General features: G+C 40.5%; 1 protein-coding gene and 1 long non-coding RNA gene across 9 annotated transcripts in view; both read right to left on the bottom strand.

The window, feature by feature from the left end:
- The window catches only part of LOC118644577, a 94,628-nt gene extending 80,783 nt beyond the window's left edge, over window positions 1–13,845 (bottom strand). The window contains exon 1 of the long non-coding RNA XR_004962341.1: window positions 12,965–13,845. This is a non-coding gene — a long non-coding RNA (uncharacterized LOC118644577). The remainder of the gene's footprint in view (window positions 1–12,964) is intronic.
- The window catches only part of LOC105837990 (fat-like cadherin-related tumor suppressor homolog), a 343,441-nt gene that overhangs the window by 194,628 nt on the left and 127,173 nt on the right, over window positions 1–21,640 (bottom strand). The window lies entirely within an intron of this gene.

Genomic DNA, 21,640 nt, shown 5'->3' with positions numbered 1-21,640 from the left:
TAATTGTCAGTGTAATTACAGGTTTGTTTCTTCTCGTTTCGCAACATCGCGGTCGCGGTATTAATTCCATAAGTTTGCGCTCGATATCTACGTAGGTGAGAATTTAAGTAACATAAAGCTTATCGACCAATATCATCGGCACATGCCGGATTATGCTATTGATTATTCTGTAGTTCACAAGCGAATAATAAAGAGAGAAAGGAGCTCGTCTATTAAAAGTCCACACCCAGAAAAGAAGTGCTGATACTAATTACGTAATTGTCGACCGTAACGAGGGGCTGTTCTCCGCGTTACAGCATCCGCATATTATTTATTAAGGGATACTGTCAAGCGTCAAGTACCTCGTGGTTATAAATACGGGTATTTTGTTCGATGCATAACGAAGACGACAATGTCGTGTCTTAATTGCATTCCTCGACTTTCATCGCGCAGCCCTCCTTGCCCAAAACAATTAATTACTTCCGGTGATCAGCGGCTTACTCCTCGTTATCTCGCTGTTACTTACAAGTATCAAAACTTTTACGCTGTATTCGACGATTAATTTTAACATCGCTAATTGTCCGTCGTAATCATGAAATAAAAAAAAATATTTCACGTTTTATTATTTTATGCATTTTTATCGTACATCTGCTGCTGAGCAAATGTACATTTTGTAACTGCATGATCCACAATTACATTAAACAAATGCATTCATCCGAAACAAACGAAATGTTATAAAATATTTTATACATTTTTCACCATCGATATTTGCTTTATTTTTAATAAATGCTAGTCAATTTTACGAAGCCCATCTAAATGATCGTATCTCTCCTCAGTAAGTTATCTCAAGCGGAATCTCCTTCGTAAGCACAAGATGAAACGCGATGACTGACATATACAACACGATGTGTTTAAAAACGTATTATTAAGTCACTCGAGTCGTATGCCCAGGATGAAGCTGTTATTCTATTCATGGGGTTAAATTAAAGGTCGGGTTGTAATCGCGTGTAATGACGAGGCGAATTGAAGTCTGCATAATCGTTGTTACAACTCGCCGGCCTCGCCTCCTCCAGAGCTAGCGGTGAAGTCAGAAAAATATTGGTATGACTCGAACGTTTCTCGTTCGCATGCAAATTCGACTTCAGACGACGCCTTCATTTGCCAAATGCTCGGCGAATACGAATATACCGCACTTAAGTACAAGAAATTTGGCTAATTCTCATGTATGATTATTAGGTATAATATAGCACGTCTGTGAAGTTTCCCACGTTGCGCGCATAATTAAAAAAGATTTTTCATCGGTGTTTGTACACCGATAAGAAGAGTAAAAGGAATACAATTTACCTCTGTTAAGTTGGACCACCCAGCACCATAATTTAGCGAAACAAGTTAGCATTAAAAAAATTTAATATTATATTTGTTTTAATGCAAACTTGATTTACGGCGGTAATATATTTCAGTTTAATAAAGATCTAAAATTTTTCTCGTGCATAATATTGACTATGTATCCAACAGCTAAATGTTTTCGTCATTTGAGGCGTTTAGCTGTTCCACTTGGCAATAAATTTTTATTATTCGCGAGCTTATGCACTCGCGAAAAGTCACGAGCATAAGGGTGAGAAGAAACTCACTTCTCACAGCGCTGAGAAATTCAGGTCGGTGCATCAGGAACAGATTCCGCGGAGGCGGGCGCCTGGTCTATGAATTTTTGAATGAAATCTAGCAGCCCGTAGATGCCGTGAGAAACTTTCCGTCGAGGACGCAGAACAACTGTGAATTATTCATGTAACTGTATCATCGTTATGCTTCCGCTGTTTTCGCGGCAACTTTATTTTCCGCGCCGGCGTCGCGCCCACGTCGGCTCGCACCGAATTCAATGTGTGGAACCCGTTCCCCGATAACACGTAGGGGATTTAAGGTTTCGGAGTTACCTCTTGCAATTCCCCCCCCCCATCTTCATCTTCCGAGTGTCTGCCGAAACGGGATACGCGCTTTGATGCAGAAAGCAACCCAATGTTGGCAGGTGTCTATCGCGTAGGCGCCCGTTTTGGAGTCGGCAAAGTGCCATTTCGCATTATCGCAAAGTTCGATCAAAGATGTAAACATCAGAGAATTCTTCGATCGTCCGGAAAAGCAATATAACGATATGCTTGATTAGTACTTTCGATTCAATTTAGGTTCTAATATTTTAGAAGTTACTGTACACTAAATCACTAAAAGAAAAATAATCTTATAACTTTAACAAAAATTGTATATGGGTAAAAATTAACTAACGTCAAATTATTAGAAGGTACAAAAATTATTAGAGAATACTGCAATATATATATGTATTGCACTTAATCAGTTCAACTGACAGAAGCAGAAATTACAAATTCTATACGCGACAGCCCCAATGATTGTAGCGTCAAGAAATCTATTATATATCAACAAAATTGTTTGGGGTGATTGTTTGAGATAGATAATAGTAACAAGCATACTGCTACGTTGTTTCCTTACCTATACTATTAGGATTGTCTATGCATATATATATATTTATAAAATTATAACACAATTAAATATAATGTAATATTTTAACGAATTATATTATAAACTAAACACATTAAGCAATATCAGTTTAATCATTTACTGTCTATTTAAAATTGTCGGTCACGTATAGAATTTGTAAATTCTGCTTCTGTCAGTTGAATTGATTAAGTGCAATACATATACATATCGCAATATTCTCTAATAATTTTTGTACCTTCTAATAATTTGACGTTAGTTAATTTTTACACATATACAATTTTTCTTGAAGTTATAAGATTATTTTTTTTAGTAACTTAGTGACAGTAACTTGTAAAATATTAAAGCCTAAATTGAATTAAAAAGTACTAATCAAGCATATTGTTATATTTATTTAAAAAATTTTTTTCTAATAAATAAATACTATCTCCAATACAAATTGCAAATATAAAATCCAGTAGATAGAAGTCTCAATGTAAATTGTAAATACAAACTGCAAATATAAAAAGCCAATACGTATTTATTAGTAAAATTAAGCAAATAAGTATACATTTTAGTTAAAAAACAGATCCCCGTTTCACATGCAATTTTACACGCGATATTTATATTTCCGGTTATGGATCTCGTAGATTAAAATAAGTAATCGTATAATTAATTATCGCATGTCGAAATCAATGGTGTTGCAGAAGGCAACATGCAAACGTAAAAACGTTCCAAGAAACTTAAGCGGTTACCGCACTGATAGTACAATAAATTGTCGCGTGACATGAGAAAGCTATTTAAATCGTTTTTAGCTGCAAGCTGTTGTTAACTGTTTGCACGGTAAATTTATTTTATAGAAATAATTTAAACACAAAAATACTTGTGAACTGCACGTAAACTATTGAAGGAATTTAAAAATCGCAGGTTTAGTCAAGTTAAAAATTTCTTTTCCAGCATTATTGTGTACGTATCTGGTTTTTAACTAAAATGTACAATTATTTGCTTAAGTCTACTAATAAATACATATTGGCTTTTTATATTTGCAGTTTGTACTTACAATTTACATTTGGATTTTTAATTCTCAAGTATAAACTACGAAGATCCCAAATTTTCTTATATCTACTCATAAAAGATTAAGATTGCAAATTTGTGACAATCGTCCCAGAGAGTTGAAGTATCGATTGCTAAATAAATAATGGCAAAATCGACGTCGTCTTTTTGAGTGTCCTAGCTACCAGTTACGGCGTTAGATGACAGGAACATTTGTTCTCTTAGGCGTTCAGAAGGTTTCCAGGACGATTCACCACAGTCGTACGGTAACAGTACGTCTTAGGTTAACCATTATTGATTCAAAGCCGTTCAAGGACCAGGAGCGAGAGACTCGGACGTGCTTCTAAGAGGGCTCCCCATAAATCTGTAATCTTGATCCTCGTTTTCCCGTCTCTGCCTCTCGCCGCCTTTCGCGCTGCTGTCCATCCCACCAACTAGAGAATTCTCGCACAATCCGCTTGACTATATACATTTTCAAGACTCGATGTGTGTACCAGAGACACACACACACACACACACTTTCTCTCTTCCCTCTCTCCCCTTCCCCATTTTCGCTCCCTCTCTTCGCGAGACTCGAAACTTCCCTCAGGAATTTCGAGTTGGCGATTTATGTCGGAGAGCTGCGGCTTTTGTGCCTCGCCGCCACGAGCATTGCGCGCATAATTTCAATATCACTGCCGTTCAAAAACGCAAACCGTCGTCGTCGTCGGTTCGCTCCGCTCGCGGGAGTATCCGGCGCGAGATGTATCCGCTGCATACGAGAATTCCGTTTTAATTTCCCCCGATTCGCATTAGGCTCCCAGGTATCTTTCTCTCCCCGCGCGGCATACCGGAATACGAAGATAACATCCAGTCGGCGGCGACGGTAAGCGTGGCGCGTTTCTGAGTCTTCTTTCCTCGCGGCGCCGACTTATCGCGCGGCGACATTAATTCCCGTTCGAGAGCGCGCCGCTGGTAGAGGGGAATTGAAATTTGAGCGGAAATTAAGCTGATAGTTAACATATGCGGGGCCTTACATCAAGCTGTCTCCTCTCGTCGCGAGCGAGAAAATAAAGTCGATAGTTCGCTCGCGGAGGTAGTCTAGCGGAAACGCATTAGTCGACCTACGATTTAATTAACGACCGTGCTTACACGCATTTATACGCGACTATCCGAGATGGAAGATAAACGAACGCGTTCGTGGCTCGGCTTCGCCGGCCCGACCGACCGCCTCGACGTAACAGGCTCACGTGGCAAATGATGAGAATTAACGGCCACATACTTATGCATCATCATCCGCAAGTTCTACGTCGCGAACGAAAGTCGGCGGATTTCGACGATTTATGATCATCCCGCTTGTCTTGATTAATCCGCCGGAGATCGGGGGATTCCCCGCAGGTGCCTGCGGAAGGATGATAAACAGGTCCGCTGCGTCGCCAGTCCACCGATTCACAAATGGGATTCTTTAAATGTCGGGGTTTTAGTAATGCGACGGAGCACAGGTAACACAAGCTAGATTCAACTTTTTTCAAATCGCAATCTCTCTATTTGTCGAAAGAAACATCTTAATTTTCCTCACGATCGCTCGTACTCTATTATAAGCAATTTGAAAATGACAAATTTTTATACATTCTTAAGTAATTACTAGGATTCCTCATCCAATACCGAAGATACTACTACACCTACGTCACACTTCTCCTCTATTATTTTAATTTTTAAATGTAAATAAAATTAATAATCGAAGAGGAAATATTCACGATATCGAAATGATAATAAATATTTTCACGTGTTTTGTGAAAGTGGAACAAGTATGTATACAGTAATGAAACGACATGGTAATAACGTTTGCGTAACTTCGCGGAGTTCAGATGTGAAGTGCGCTTTCTTTGTATGGAAATGTAATTCGACGTTTCTGAGGTAAACTTCGTAAACGTCGTGAGGAAATGTACGAAAATTTGCACCAACACGAGAAGTGCCTCAGTTGAACGTAAATCTTTTAAACTTCTTCCTCAAAAATCTTTTAACGGCGCACACATTTCACTTAACTTCCGGATCTTGTCCCTCATGAGTCAAACACATTGATATGTACAAAAATCAAATATTATTTAAACATTTTCCCCTAAAATATCGTATTCAATAAACTAAATATAATTCAAACTAAATATATTTGTAAATAAAAATTATATTCCACTTTATACATCTGTACCTAAGTAAAAATTGTATTCAATAAAATTCCGCATAAGCGAACGTAAAAACTGCACGAGAAAACTTCCATTCCCCTGAATTATAAAAATGTTATTAAGTGCCGTGAGCGTCTGCGGCAATTTGGAAACATACTCGCAGAAAATTGGCGTTAATTCATAATTCAACAGGCGGCCGCACTTATTAATCCGACATTAGCTCAAAGTTGTGCCCTGCAACGGGATTAAACGGTTCCGGATTCTCGGCGCGGCGAAAAAGCTGCTGCAGTTACTACGTATTCACAAAGAAGCGACTGACGTACGATCCTGACCAACGAAAGGAAAAAGGCCGCGCACGCCGGTCAAGGGTGGCTTTTACTCCGTGGCCGGTCTGGAAAACCGTGTTACAAATTACCGCCTGCTGCCGGCGGATACGGTGGAAGGTCAAACACATACCTGCAGGCCAGGCGTGGTACTTTTTCGCGTGTTATACGCGACGCACGGAGAAGCGGGAAAAAGAGAGAGAAAGAGAGAGGGAGAGAGAGAGAGAGAGAGACCGTAGGGAAGCTGGAAGCACGACGCAATAACCAGTTGCAGCATACCGAGGATGCGTGATTCATTTTACTTGTTTAATGTCTTTCGGCAACGATCCTAGTTGCGACGTCGACGTTTTACGGCAATCTCTGCGCAAAAGACGAAAAATTCGTGAGCGAGAGAGGATCATACGAAAGAGCTTTCCAGATTAAAAAATTCGACTCTCGAATAAAACCCATATACTGGAAGAACGACACGAGTCGAAGGCCGAGGTCTCTGTACTTAAATATTACGAGCAATGAAAGTGTTCCGCGGAACTTTTTTTTTCTTGCGCTTTATTAAAAAAAGGCTTTGAGATAATTTACATTCGCAAGTTTCCCAAGTGACGCCGCGTTTAATGTCAAACGCATTTAATTTTGATTTATGCCAGTAACGTAAAGATAACGCGTTCAACGGACTTCGACGTCTACATCGGACGAATATCAGGTATTAGACGAGAAAAAACTTGGCAATCGCAAACCTGTCTACGTGTTACAGTTGAACGTGCCACCGTGCTTTTTGCTATTAGCTGTATCGTTATTGCATGATTTATCGACGTGGAGAATTCCTCCCTGCGTTTGAACGCGCTGCCATTTTACGATGCATTTGCGCGATGCTGTAAACATGTCTTTGTTGCGTTCAAAGGTATCAAATCGCAACGCTGCAGCTGATAAAGCACGTCGATAACGTTGGCGCCGCGATCGGTTTATAACGGTGCACGAGCCATTTTATTATACGTTTTACGTATGAAGTCTTTCGACTCGGCGACGTTACAAGCTTATCGACAACGGATCAAAGGGAGCCAGAAAAACTGGCACAGGAAATGATATTGCCCGACCTCGTTAAAGATAAATTAACGAGGCCGTCTGCCGGCGTGCCGGCGCGATCTCCTAATCCGCCTTTAATTAGAAGAATTTATTTTAAACCACACATGAAATACGATCATAATTGCGTCGCGAGTGCCACGTGCCGACAAAGTATCGAAAAGTAATTAATTTTCACCCTGAACGCGATAGGCTCGACCTAATTTGAACCCAGCTTCTTTAGTCCACGGAAAGTGTGTACCCATATATGCGCGAATTTTCTTGTAGACATGCACATACAAAATGTTTCACGATAAAACTAAAATGTGTTTTAAAAAGCTCTTCTAAATAAAAATTTATTATTGCTAAAGAAAAAAGTTCATATACATTATCGATCAATTCGATTTGGTTGTAAATAATTTTATTAAAATTCTTTCTAAAAATACTAGAAACTTATTAGATAAATTTTATCACTTTATAATTTTATTATTAAGTATGTATTATTCTCCTTGTCATATTACCAATTTCCAAATATATAGACAAAAAATCAGTCAATATTTTATCACATATTAATTAATTGGCGCAGCTAAAAATTAAGTTTGACGTTACTGTTTTAGAGATGATAAAATTTTAAAATATATTTTTTTAAAGAAGAGAGAGAGAAAGAGAGACAGAATGTATATAAAAAGCGCGTAATTATCGGCGGATAATTTCGTTACGTCGTAATAATAATTTTGATAATAATGTATGTGTGTGAGTTATACAAAAATTTCGGAAAGGACTGCGAAGGACGAATTAATTGCACTGACGATCACGACTCTATTTTTTCGGAACGCTTAACGACGGTAAAAACGACACGAAAAGCGCCAAACGCAAATTTCCAGAGACCAATTCAAATTTCTTTTTACACGAGCTTTGTCGAAGCAGTTTGAAAGAGGAGCGAGTTTTTCAACCAGGCGCGCCACTAATTTCACGGTACTCGGTTTTTCTTTCGTTCTGCTAAATTCAATGAAATTCAACGGAGCCCTTTTTCAGGGCTCTCCTTTTCGCGAATAAAGTCCGGAGTACACGAGGGACGGCTACTGTATTATTCTCTATATGTTATACACTGAGAAACATGAAAGTTTAAAATCTTTGGCTACGTACACCGAACCACGGACGTTGCCTTTTTAATGAGATTCGACGGGACACACGAAATACGGGGGCGCGGAAAGCCGAATTAAAGTCGAAAAATAATCGAATTATTCCTCAGTGTCGCGCGAGCGGCACGAGGAAAAGCGATAAAATCACAGTTGTCGGAGCAAGTTTCCAAAGTAATAAAGTTTTTCGACGTAATTTAATAAAGCGTCGTGGTCGATGTTCAAGCGTGCCCCCTTACTTGTTTTTTGAATTTCAAGACAAATCACTGATCAACGAGGTGAGCGACCAAACTCGTTTACAAACTTTTGGCAGCTGCCCCGGCTTTTATAAGCCGTAACCCCAGTGAAATGTGACTACGTAAATTGACTTTTAATCGCAAACCTGCTTTTTACGGCGAACCTTTATCCATCCCCCACCTCCTTCCGCCCTCAGATAAAACATCAGATTTCTCGTCAATACGGCAAATCTGGCGAAAGCGGATCAAGTATTGGAAGTATTCAAGCAGAAGCTGAGTTTCGTATTCGAGAATCGCGGAGATATCATGTCGCCAATCTCTATTCCGGTCCGTTTTAAGCTTCTCCGATCAACTCTTTGTTTCCTCTTTAGAAAAAGCCTTAAGATAAAATTCATTTCGCTGCAACAGCGTGTCTTTCTCGCCTCTGCAATTTAGAGTCGTGCTCAACAGCTTGAGAAAAATGGCAGAACGACATCTTATATATCCCCGTTGAAAATGTATTATCACCTAAGCGTAGGTACAAAGGAGCAGTAAGTCAGAGCGAAGAAATAGCGACGAAAATCGGAAAAACGGGCGCCGCGCGGCTTTCAATGCGCGTCGCCGGCAAGTGGCAGCGACACACGAGCACAATATACATACCGGGCGTGAACCGCGTTTTCGAATCCGTAAAAAGCCACGTCGTGCCTCGCCTGCTTATTCTCGGCTTATTATTCCGCGGTTGTCGCCCGCAGATACCTTAAATCCGACATGTCGAACACCAATGCGGCCCGACGGAGGCGGATGTCTCGCGAGATGTCTTTAACTGTCGGATTTTTATTGTTATTTGTGAAGTCACCGCCCGTTCAAATCCACCTTCGCCATATTCGTCGACATTTGCGTTCCGTTTTCATCTCGTGTTGATTCACTCTTCGATTACGCGATTACCGTTACAGAGTTGCACAGTGATGAATTAAGCGACCTACACAACGCGCGATTAGTTTGCGCAATTTAGATTAACGTTTTGAGTGATCGGCAACCTAATTTTTTTTTGATATCTACTTTTTGAACTATTTAAAGAATCTATTAGAAAGTTTTTATGGGAAATCTTAGGTATGTATATATGTTAAAGAAATGCAAACGTAAGAATCTGACATGCGTCAATGTTTAACAACTTATATGTAATTTAATTTTTTTCACAAAACAGTCGGCAGCCGAGTTTTAATTTAAAAAATAGTTATATAAAAAATGGAATTTATTTTAGATGTTTTGTTCGATGATAGAATTATATCTTTAATTTAATTTTTCTCGCAAAAATAGTCAACAATTTTCAATTCCGATAACTATTATTAATTTTCAATTTTTTTTAAATAAATAGTTATATAAAAAGTTGGAATTTATTTCAAAATGACGACAGAACTACCTAAAAAAGAGATGGAAATTTGAAAATTTTACATTTCGATAACTTTTAACCATTGCAAAGCTAAGGTATCTTCAAATTTCAGTTGTAGTCATTTTTGTCAATGTAACACTTTATATATTATTATTCTAATTGAATTATTATGAACACATTATTATGGTAAAAAATTCCTGATATTTTTTTCTAAGTGTGCAATTATTCCATTGATCTAATGCGATGAATACGCAATCATGTGCACCATCGACAAATTAAAGCATACCGTTTACTTAAAAAATTGTAAAACACATTCCACACATCGGCAGCTCATCCGCAATTATATCTCATATTTATTTGAGCTGCTCTTTCAACCGTGGCATACGCACAGATGTGTTTAACATTATGGATACTTATGTGGAGCAAAGCGACAAAAAAAACCTAATGTTTTCCATTAAATACTTTCACATGCGCTTTTACGAAATGCCGAGCGTGTTCGAGTGACTAACGCGCGCGTATTGTCGCGCGTATAATCGAGAGAACTGAACAGATTTGCATCGGCATTTATGACACACCGGCGACGTAAATCTGTATTTAAATCTACACATACAAGTGCGGAATCGGTCCAATGGAAAAAAACAACGCGCGCGCCCGTTTGTGATATTTAACTGTTCGATGTCCATTCTAAAGTGACAATCGCTGTTACCGCGAGTATCGGCAATATCGTAATGTCAACCGATAATGCTAAATTGACCATTTATGAGACGTCACATTGTTCTCTGATCGCGACAATTTGTACACAACGCCTGAAAAACAATCGAATCCGACAAATATCGTGTGTTACGATGTTTAACGGCACGCGGCGGTAAACGATACGTATTTCGTTTTGTCCGCGGCAATGAAGACGACGGAGAAGAGAAACGTCAATTAATTTTCATATTCAAAGGCATCAATTGACGTATCTTAACGAGCAATTCGAGAGCGCGAAGAGGGAAAGGCGGTAGATGCCGCCCATGGAAGAAACGCGCGCAAAACCAGATGCACATCCCACGCGTGTCGGCGCAGCTTTAGATCCTCGGATTTCCTCCTTCGTTTCGATCAAGAATCTCTGTTCGTCTCTGAGTACGCTCTCTCTCTCTCCCTGATAGAGACGTATCGCGTGAATTTATAAAGGGGAAAGTGTACGCCGCGAAGTATACGCCTCCCACGCTCGAGACGCTCGGGGGGGCTTCCCCTTCGATCGGAAATAGAGAGATCAGCCTCACTTCCGTCATCGGCGGATTCCGCAATCGCATATCGACGGCGGACGGAGAGCAGACGAGGTAGCGTAATCGGGGGCGAGGCGATAAATCACGCTCGCTGATTACACATTTCAAAACGCGGCCGAAAGCGGTTGATCTACGGCTCCATAACTCTGGAAGTCGTCGGCATCCGCCCCCCTTCCTCCCCCGCGTCAGTCCACGTTGTCGGGGGAGGCACAACGACGTGTGTGTACCATCCCGAACCAGTTTCAGAGAGTTCCGCCGATTTTTATCCCGGTGACCCAATAATCTCTCTCTCTCTCTCTCTCGTGATATTGGAGGACGCGCGTGAGTTTTGCGTTTGCGCGTCATCTCTCCCCACCTTCCGTTCCCCGCTCGTGTCGTCGCCCCTGCACCCCCGACGAGATTCACTCACGGTTTACCCTCTCTGCGTCCGATCGAGCGATTCGACTGTCGTTGATTTTTCATACTTTCGGGGACGCGTCTGAAAGCCGATAACAAATGCATTAAACGCGTTAAACGTTACACGTATGACGATACGTCTCGCAGAGTACCCGAGTGCATGCGGGCGAGTGCACATCGGTCTTGCCTGTCGTTCATACGTTTGTTGTTGTTTCTGGCTGGCGAACGCATTGAAAGAAATAAATCGCATTTCGATTTTCAACCTTTGTTCAAGTGCAGCCTTGGCTGTCGTTCAAAAGCAAGGGAAAACGTATTTTCCGTCCGCTCCGCTCCTTTTAAAAACAGTCGGATCGAAAGAATGGGGGGTGAGAGGGAGGGGGGGAAATAGATAAACAGAAAACACGCTGTTGTCACGTGATTAAAATTGTTTTCCGGGAACGGAGTGCCGGTTAATCGCGCGTTTCTCGGCCACGGCGACCGGGATCGTCGCAGTAAATCCCGATAGCGATTTAGATATGGAATTTCGATAGCACCGCAAATGTTACAATAACGCGCAACAACAGCCAACGCACGCGGTAATTCTAGGCGGCGCGGCGCCAGGACGCTACAAGTAATGGCCGTAATAATGCTACATATTTCACTTATAACTGGTCGTAAAGACTGTTTTATTAACAGCTCTCTCGAAGTTATAAGATATTATAACGGTGCTTTATGAGCGGGCCATTTTATAAGTAGTAATATTCGGTACACACAATTTCGCGAAAATCTAATTGCGTTAGATTAAAAAAAAAAGATTACATTTTGTCAAATCTCTGCGGGAGCTTTTCGTTCGCGCGTTTTGCGGTCGACATTATAGCGGTAATAATTATCATAGAAATAAAGCTCGAAAAATACTTTTTTCTCGGTTCGTAAAATTTGTTTATACGCATCTCGAAAAAATATTTCGGACGTTATGGCGATTAAAAAAATGTTAGTAAACGAAGAAACGTGATATTGAATTGAATATATGAGGAAGGGAGGACGCGAAGGGGGAAAAAAATACGTAGAGATGAGAAAACGTTAAAGTTTTCCATTCCCGTGCGAGACGCTGGGAGTACTCTGTCATCTCAACACCCATCGATGGCGTTCCACCTGCATATTAATGCAGATCTTTCGCAGCTCTTACATTAACATATCTAACTTCTCCGTCGTACGGAGATAATATTTCTTTTAGCAGACGTTTTACCGAATGAAACCATAATCATTATTATTATCACGCCACTGATGTACTTAATAACGAGAAAAGTCTCGCTATAAATACAATAAAGAATCAATTCAATCTCGAAATGTAAGAAAATAAAAATATAAGGAATGGAAATACGTAATATAATCACAATGATATATAATCTGAAAATTGATATATATATATATAATTTACTTCAAGCAATTAAATTTTAATTCATCATAAGCATTGCCGATGACGCCACGTGCCAATTAATTCCGCTAATATAACAAATAAATTTACTCACCAGCTGATGAGTCGTTTTCCTAGTAATCCGAGTTGCACTCGCACACACTCGCACACATGCGCTCGACACAATCAGAAATGTCAACGACGCGAGAGACGCGACCACTTAGAACGCCGATTAATGGCTCGGTTCGGCATCCCCGGCGATGCCTCCCGCGGGGAAACTCGCACTCGACCGACGAGAGGAACGCGACGAGATCGAGCGGAGACGGGGACCGCGAACGCGGGCGACCGTCGTGCACTAATTGCGTCACAACATGGCCGTCACCTTGCACACGACGCAACGAAAGTCTCACGCGATTTTTGCCCCAATTTCCCGCAGACGGGAGGGGAGAGGGGCACGAGGAACGCGACCACTTTGCCCGGCGATTAACGGCGTCGGCTCGGTTCGACATCCCCGCGGCGATGGGGAAACTCGCGGGGAAACTCGCTCTCGAGCGACGAGAGAACGCGGGGAACGCAAGATCTCACCTCGCGGCACTAACGAGACGAGACGAAACTCTTCGTCACGTACGCCGGACACCGGGCGTCCCGCGACGACACTCCCGTCGACGAATCGCGACGCTTTGTGTCCCCGATGACGTTTGCGAGCGATCCAGACGAGAGGACGCGGTGACCGCGAGCTCGCAAATCGCCAAGAAACGCGTGATGCGAAGGGATAACTGCGTGTCGAACGGAGACGGACCGCGACACGACGCGAACGCGAGCGACGGTCAAGTACAGCCTGAAGTTGTGCACTAACCACGTCACAACATGGCCGTCCCTCTGCACACGACGCGACGATAATCTCACGCGATTTTCGCGCCAATTTTCAACGAGCGGGAGGGGAGACAAAAGAGAAAAATTTATGTATTTATCTATTATTTATATATAGTATACGTCCATTTATTGAAAAAACTGGCTGAATCTAATAATTCTTTTCGTATATTAATTATAAAACATTTAATTCTGAAAAAATAAAAAAGAAAGAGAAGAAAAAAATAGATTCGATATTTTTACTGTAAAACATTAATTATTTCCTTCTCTGCTAAATTCTGTAAATATCAGTTAATTTACGTAATTTATGTTTATTTAAATTATTTATTTATTTTTAACATTTTTTTTAATATATTTATTTTAAACATTTTATTCTTTTATTAAAAATATTTATTTACTTTTTTAATTTTAATATAAATGAATAAAATATATAAATGATCCATAAAAATGTCTACAATTTTTATTTCTGTGATTTTACGAAGGATTATTATATCTTTAACAATTCTCACATCGATTTAAATTATGATTCAAATTATTCACTTTTAAATTGACTGTTAATTCCATGAGAAAAATTAGCTACAAATTTGAAATTAAAATTTGCCTGTCTCTTATTGTTGTAAGTCTATTAAATATTTTAATTTTATTATATTTAATTGTTACTCAGCCGCTCAATAAGTGGTCGTTGGAAAAAGCGGTAAAGGAAATAAATAATTAAAATATTAAAAATTCCGGACGCACATAATTTTTCCTGGACTAATTTTCAACGCTCTCAAAAATCTTCCAAATGCCGTAAAAAAGAGGATAGTGTCCGGGGAAAAAAGAGAACGGATGGCAACACTAGATATAAGGAATAATCGCAAATCCTGGAGAATCGTGGAATCAAAACCGGTTTGGCACAGAACATACGATTACACGTGTCTACAACGTTCAGAATTGAATATACGCTGAGAAAGCACGCGTGTATACTTCGCGCGTTCGTACTTCCTCGTTCAACGATCCCCTCGACCTCTGCAACTCTCGCGACGGTCTAATCCAAGATTCCCTTACTCTTACTTTTAAACCGTCGAAAACATCCGATGGGAGAGCGCCACGCCCGTTCGCCGTCCGTCCGGGATTGTCGGGAATGACTAGGGGGTGGGAAATTAATTAGACGGAATTTCACGGAGAGAAAGGGCTGTCCCGCGGAAGTTTAGGAGCGAGCGGAGTAGTAGGTACGAAAAGCTTAAACGGCTTCGGCTCTCTCTCTCTGTAACTTCGTTGCACGCTGGCGACTTCGGGCGAGATCTTGGGGAACCGCGAGCATTTACAGCACGCCAGAGCTAACATAGATTCTCCTATAATACCACGACGCGCGCGCGGACTTGGCTAAGAGCCTCTGAGAAAGTTGCCGGACGAAGCGTCTCGCGAATCCGACGGTTAATTCCGGCAGATCTTTTTACGCCCCCGAGCGAACGGGGAAAACGGCGACGGGGACGGGGGTATTTTGTCGTTGCGATGCAGCACCGTGCACGCCGACTATTTTATAGTTGAGCACGCTTCTGCGAAGTTCGCGTTTCCATGCAGAAAAACGTCAAGGATAAACCTCGAGGAGTCTTGACGGCCTCAAGAGCCCTCGGATTTCTGGTCGGTAAAGCATTTAATGTCACATTTGCCGTGCTGCGCTTGGATAATTTTAAATTATCCATTCCTGAAAAGGGCATGGAATAGATAATCGAATCTATCGAAATCTGTTGTCACCGCTTTACCGCGACGCTGATTGGTCCTCTTGCCGAGCTAACTTCGTTGAGAGACTGTCGTCGCCGAATTAGGAAATAATAATTTGTATAGCTGGTTATTTATAATACCGCGATTATCGTTGCAATTTATTTTTGAAAGGTAAAAAATAAAATGCTAAGTAGCGCGCAAAGCGTGGTGTCTAGTTTACATAAGAGTAAGATAACTTACGTGTAATTGAAGAGACAAACGCGTGACGCCTCTGGCCTTATGTAAATTATTATACGCACGCGTTTGTATTGCACTTATAAGAACGACAATTTATTGTATACACGATTTTGCCGTCATCGGGCCTTTCTTCCGCCAGAAGTAACAAGTCGCCTTTTCTTACATTGTGTTGCAGGCAAGAAACGAGAAAATTGTTTTCTCGATTCTGTGTGCGTTGAATTCGAGCTGCGAAACTACCCACCCCGGGTGAATCGTCCGATTCGGCGGAGAGGTGGCGAGCGAAGGCGGATAGGGGTAGGCGAGTAACCACATCGCTGAGCTTCTCGGCAAGTGGCGCAAAAAGTGGGCGCGTGTGTTGGTTACCGGCGAGAGAGCCACGGACTCTTTTTTCGTATCCCCGATGCAAGCTGCGGCGTCGCCCGCGCGTATAACGATAACAATTGTACTGCCGGACAATGCGTCTGAAATCGTGTCGCGCTATTTTTAGCCACCTTTACCTGGCGCGCAATCAAAGCGGCCGTCATTTCGCTCTCGAAACGATCCGACCGAATCGCCTATTTTTTTTTTTGTGAGCTCGATATTTCGTTATAGAATAATCGATAGCAATCTATAATACATGACGTGCCCTCGATTTCGACGTTAAGCTTAAAATTAAGATCAGAGGAGTGAATGATATGCTTTTTTTTTTAAGATTGTAAAACTTACTTTCAAATTATTAAAAATATCTCGTTACTTTGAAATGAATTAAATTTACGCAAGTCCAATACAAGCGATACGCTTTTCTACATTCTCTCTATTCGTTAGGTGATACTGCTTAAAGTAAATGTTTATATACGTCAGTGGGGAAGGTAGGTTAACTCATGCCATTGTGGCATTGTGTGCTATCTCGCGGACGTAAAATTGCGGCCGCGTTTTTATATTTGAAATGGGTTTTAACGCTGTGCACGGTACGTGCACGTAGAACAGTTTACACAATTTTGTTAATTACAGTGCGCCGGAGAAAAGGTAAAAAGAGTAGGCGCGCGGGGAAACCCCCAAGTCTTTCGCGCAGTGTCGAATTAACTCGCTTGTCCGCGCGTTCCTTCTTCGCAAAAACGATCGGAAACGGTGAGTATATTACGGTCGTAATCGCCGTTAATTACTTCTTTCTCTTCTGAAATTGCACAGGTGAGTAATTTATGCTGAAGCAGTTACGCGAAAGTTCAAATCCCGCGGAGTCATATCGGACCGGAAAGTTTACGTTAACAAAGTTTATTTCCGTTCTTGCGAGTTTGCGCGCACGTGCGAACGAGCGAGCGAGAGAGAGAAAGGGAGGGGGGGGGGGAGAGAGAAAGAGAGAGGGAGGGAGGGAGAACTGGTTGACCGAATCGTTGAGAAAATAAATGGATTGCGATTGGAGTCGTCATTCGTTTCCGAGTTCCATCGCGAGCGAGATAGATCGCCGGTTAAATAAAAACAGCGAGAGAAATCGAGACGGAACGACGACGAATACGCTGACCTCGTGCGTCAGGTGGCAGGAGATTCATGATCGCTCGCCGGCTCACAAATGACGTCGTTACATAAGTACAACCCCGCCGAACTCTCGCTATCCAGGGTGAAAGGCGGCCGTAGTGACCATAATCATTCTGCAAAATTACCAGAATTTTCAGTGACCGTGCATTTTTTTCCCCCCACGTACGTGAGCTTTCATAACAATTCGGCTAATTTTCAAATTTGCTTGAATTCACTTTATTTAATTGAATTAACGTTATTTGAAAATGTAAATTTATAACATTTCATATTAATAAATCACCGATTGAGCGATGATGTATCAAAAAGACAGGTGTTTCGCGTAAAACGCAATTGTACTAAGTGTAATCCAATGTAACGATTGAATTACAGGGATTTCAACGCATTGCGTGATCAGATTGTTATTACACGCTTGTTTGTAATACGATAATTCTCATATTGTCAAGAGAATCCCGCGCGCGCGTTTAATTAAACAAAAAAAATGCTCGGACTATCCTCCGCCGTGACAAAGTAAGAGAAAAAGCAAAAAGCACGAGGTTTGTCACCATTTTTCATTAAAAATCTGCAAAGTTTTTTACTGAAAGTAGAACCATGCGAAACATTATTTGAATCATCGATTTCACCTGGATTCCTCGACGAGGAGAAAAAAACTCGTTGCCATTGGCCATCGTAAAATTGAACGTTCAGCCGGACGCCTGGAAATTTTTATGAAGTTTGCGAATCTCTTAAAACGAGGATTCATGATAATTACGGGCATTCATTAAATACATATGTGTCTGCGGACACTCGTCAAGATACGCTGAACAATTTTACGAACGTAATAACGTGTGCGCTCGTAATCGTAAATAGTTATTAAAGCGAATAATTAGTCTCTTCGGCTGGAATTTTGTGAGATTCGCAACCACAATCGTACTTGTGTGCAAATTCAACGATGAAAATCCTAATTTTCAATTTGACTTACTTATTTAAAATAGCAGTATCGATCCCGTCTAATATATATTTTTAAGTCCTTTCAAGTAGTAATTGTAAGTTCTCCAGTTTAGCAACGATCTAAAATAACACTTTCACGAAAGAAGTTATATATAGATTGTAGATATTCCATTTAGGCGAAACATAAAGAATAAAAAAAAAAAGAGGCAGATGTGGATCGGAATGGCCTGATAAGGATTTGGTGAATTTGTAACAGAAAATAAATTTGTCCGGATAAGTTTTCATAGTTGCGTTTCATTGGTATGTTTCAAAACCTACAATGCTAAGGAGCGATCGAATATTTTTCTCGTGTTATATCGTTTATGTTATTGATATTTAATATTATTAATATTATTTATTATTATTTATTATTAATATTATTTATTAGATTAATATTATTTTGAATGTAATTCAATTTGACTCTATTAACGCGTATCTTTCTACCTTTGTGAACAAATACGCCGCAAACAAATGCTGATACTCATTTGGAAAATGTCAAGCAGCCTCGGTAATAATTAATTAGAAAGCAGTCGTGCCTCTCAATGATTGGATCCGTGATCGCGCATTCTCGTGCTTGCACCATAATACCTCCAATGAATTGTGCATGCATACAAATAAACATGGTATAATATCGCAACTAGCAGCTGTATATAAATCTGGTAGCATGGCATCCCAATTTTAGTCCAATATATTGTGTTTATTACCCTATTTTTTGCAGATGCTTGATTAAACAGCCGTGTAAAATCGATCTGGCCACGGACCAGACACGAAGCTAAATAAAACTTTACGAAGGAAGACCGAATTTCTCTAAGAGATGCCACACCATGCATTTTCAGAGTGGAAGTGCTAAGATAAACGACGACGAAAAGACTGCTTCGCGGTTTTGCGATTCACAACGATTGGAAGAAGTGATCGCGCAGGTCCTTTTATGTTTCACGAACACCATAGTGCGCGAAAGTGCCACTTTCGCACAACGCAGTAGATGCGCTGCACCACTTCTCCTGCTACACACCGGCCACTGGAGTACAATTGCATCGGTGCAACCGAATTGCTCGACGTTTTACGCTCATTCGTTTCTCTTCGCCCGTTGCGGCGTGCCGATAAAGAAAAATATCAGTGCTTATAAAAAACGATCCTGTCAAACTAAAATCTTCACCTCTTTCACGTTGTTCCCGAAAAACAATAGGTATCTCATTGACGGATGTTACAAAAAGCGAATAGATCTCTCCTAATGATAAATCGTAACATAAACTTAATGATGAAACGTTATCACGATGTAAATATCTTTTTTAACGGTAAGGTTTGAATTTGAAGATCTTTCTAAAAGAGCGGACAAAAAAGAAATCAATATATAGCGCCTGAAATTCCCAATAGTGAGGTGAATTTCAATTTTTAAGATTAACAATTCTAAACTGATTTTTCAAACGTATAAAGAAGTGCGGCATGTTTATGTTATACAAAGTTTAAAGACATGCAATTAAGTTTTGTGCATGCAAGTTGATTGTCTTCATTTGAAATCAACAGTTTCCGATCACTTAATAGGTCATCGAACTTCGAAAGTAGGCTGATGCTTCCGCTACTCTTCGTGCTAAAACTCGCCCTCTTAGCAACACAAACGCGGCATTAAAAGTCTTCTCCGATGTAGTGTCGGGCAAGAGCGCTTACACGGACCGGATGAAATTGAGAAAGAAATCCTTCGGCTTATGAACCGAGGCAAATATTTACGCAACCCCTTCGTGTGCAAACGCATTGTTCGAATCCGCGATATTTTGTAGCAAAGTTTCGCGAATATGTGCCTCCGAAGGAGAGGTCTGATTTTTCTAGAAGTTCGAACGTATATAACGTTCATAAATCCAAATAAGAATTATTTATAGAAGTCGCCAGATATCGCAAGCGAGATGCTCCTGAGACCGAACTTTCTTCGACAGCCTGTGGCGAAGTTGATGCGCGGGGAAATATCCGTGAGTTTGCCCAAGGTATTATTTCTCTCGAATTGGGGAAAGGTCACTGTATACGTGACGGAAGTTAAAATTGAATTCGAAAGAGAAGGGACGCACTTAGAATAGAAAACAGCGAGCATTTTTATGCCGCCAATAATTTTTTCACAAGCACGTCTGATTCAATATCCGCAATTGCGGCGCAAAACCTACTTCTGTACATATGCTTCACGAAAATAACACTTTACAGAAGCTTAAGGTTTCTTTTTGGAAATATCTCTTTAACGACTCGGCACTTGTAAAAAATTTACGCGTCACTTCTTTTTGCCTATATATTTTAACATATCCAAAACTTATTAAAATCCAAGAGGGGACACTTGGGGTTTTGTATTCCCTTGTGAGATCAGTTGCGTCGTGCGCGAAATAATTAATGATGGCGATCGTGCGATCTGTTGGCAACTATTAGTCAGTACAACCAAACAGAAGTATGTAAGTGAGCTTTACGTGGCGTAAACATTTCGCTGTAATAAAGTAAAGCGGAAACAACGCCGGTGAAAAGGCAAATTTACACAAATAACTGAGACTTTTTGATTTTATTTTGTCTGATTCTTGACTTTTATTTTTTGTATGTGTGTTGCTGTTATAGAATAAATAAACACTTTTGTGCAAATTCTCGTGTATTCGATTTGTTCAAACTCCTCGTTCAACACGTCATATTTGCTTTAAAGCTATCGTGACATCCGATGCACGTTTATTAGTTACAAGTTCATTTAAATTTAATTAAAATATCTTAATGATTTTCAGATCAGAAACAATTTTCAGAAATGTAGAGAACGTTGACTAGACGGATGTGAGTTTCGGGACACGACGTAGGAAGGAGATTAATAAATCATGTCTGTCGAAGGGAAAAAACTTCAAACTGATCTTTCCCTTTCATAAAAAGTATGATTTCTGACGAGAGGGGAGATAGAGCCGGAGGGGGTTAGAGTTTGAAAGGATTGAAATTGGTTGGGATCCAATTCATAGTTCAAAGGCCTCGTCAGCATTAGTCTTTCATTCTAAAAAAAAAAATTACGAAAACAAATTTATATCTGTGAAAATATTTTCCCGTCGATGGTGCGACCTCTCTTTCCTCTCTTCTTTTTTTTGCGTCGTGAATCGAGAATCCCGTGACAGAAGAACGATGGAACGGGAGACAAATAAGGAAACGGGCGCGAGAGAGATGTCTTCACGGTAATTTGCCAGGGGCATGATTGCCCTGTTTACACAAGCTAGTGTGCATTTCCGCAGCGCCGGCGTAATTACGCGAATGACTCAATCTTCACCAACAAACTTGAAAATTTTCTCGAGAATCCTCGAGATGAAGAAATAATCATAAAGGTAAGCTGTTTCCGGAACGATTTTCGTTATACGCCCGAAAGACACGACTTACGTGCTGACATTTTCCATCGCGATTAAATTGGAGATGTGACGATGCCTTATCCGTATGAGAAAATTACATTAAAAAAACAAAAAACAAAAAACGAGGATATCTCTCAATATCAAGTATTTCTACGAGTTCTCCG

This window comes from Monomorium pharaonis, chromosome 1 (assembly GCF_013373865.1).
Source record: "Monomorium pharaonis isolate MP-MQ-018 chromosome 1, ASM1337386v2, whole genome shotgun sequence".
Lineage (NCBI taxonomy): Eukaryota > Metazoa > Arthropoda > Insecta > Hymenoptera > Formicidae > Monomorium > Monomorium pharaonis.
The sequence above is the reverse complement of the archived record's forward strand: the minus strand, read 5'-3'. Positions and strand labels throughout refer to the sequence as shown.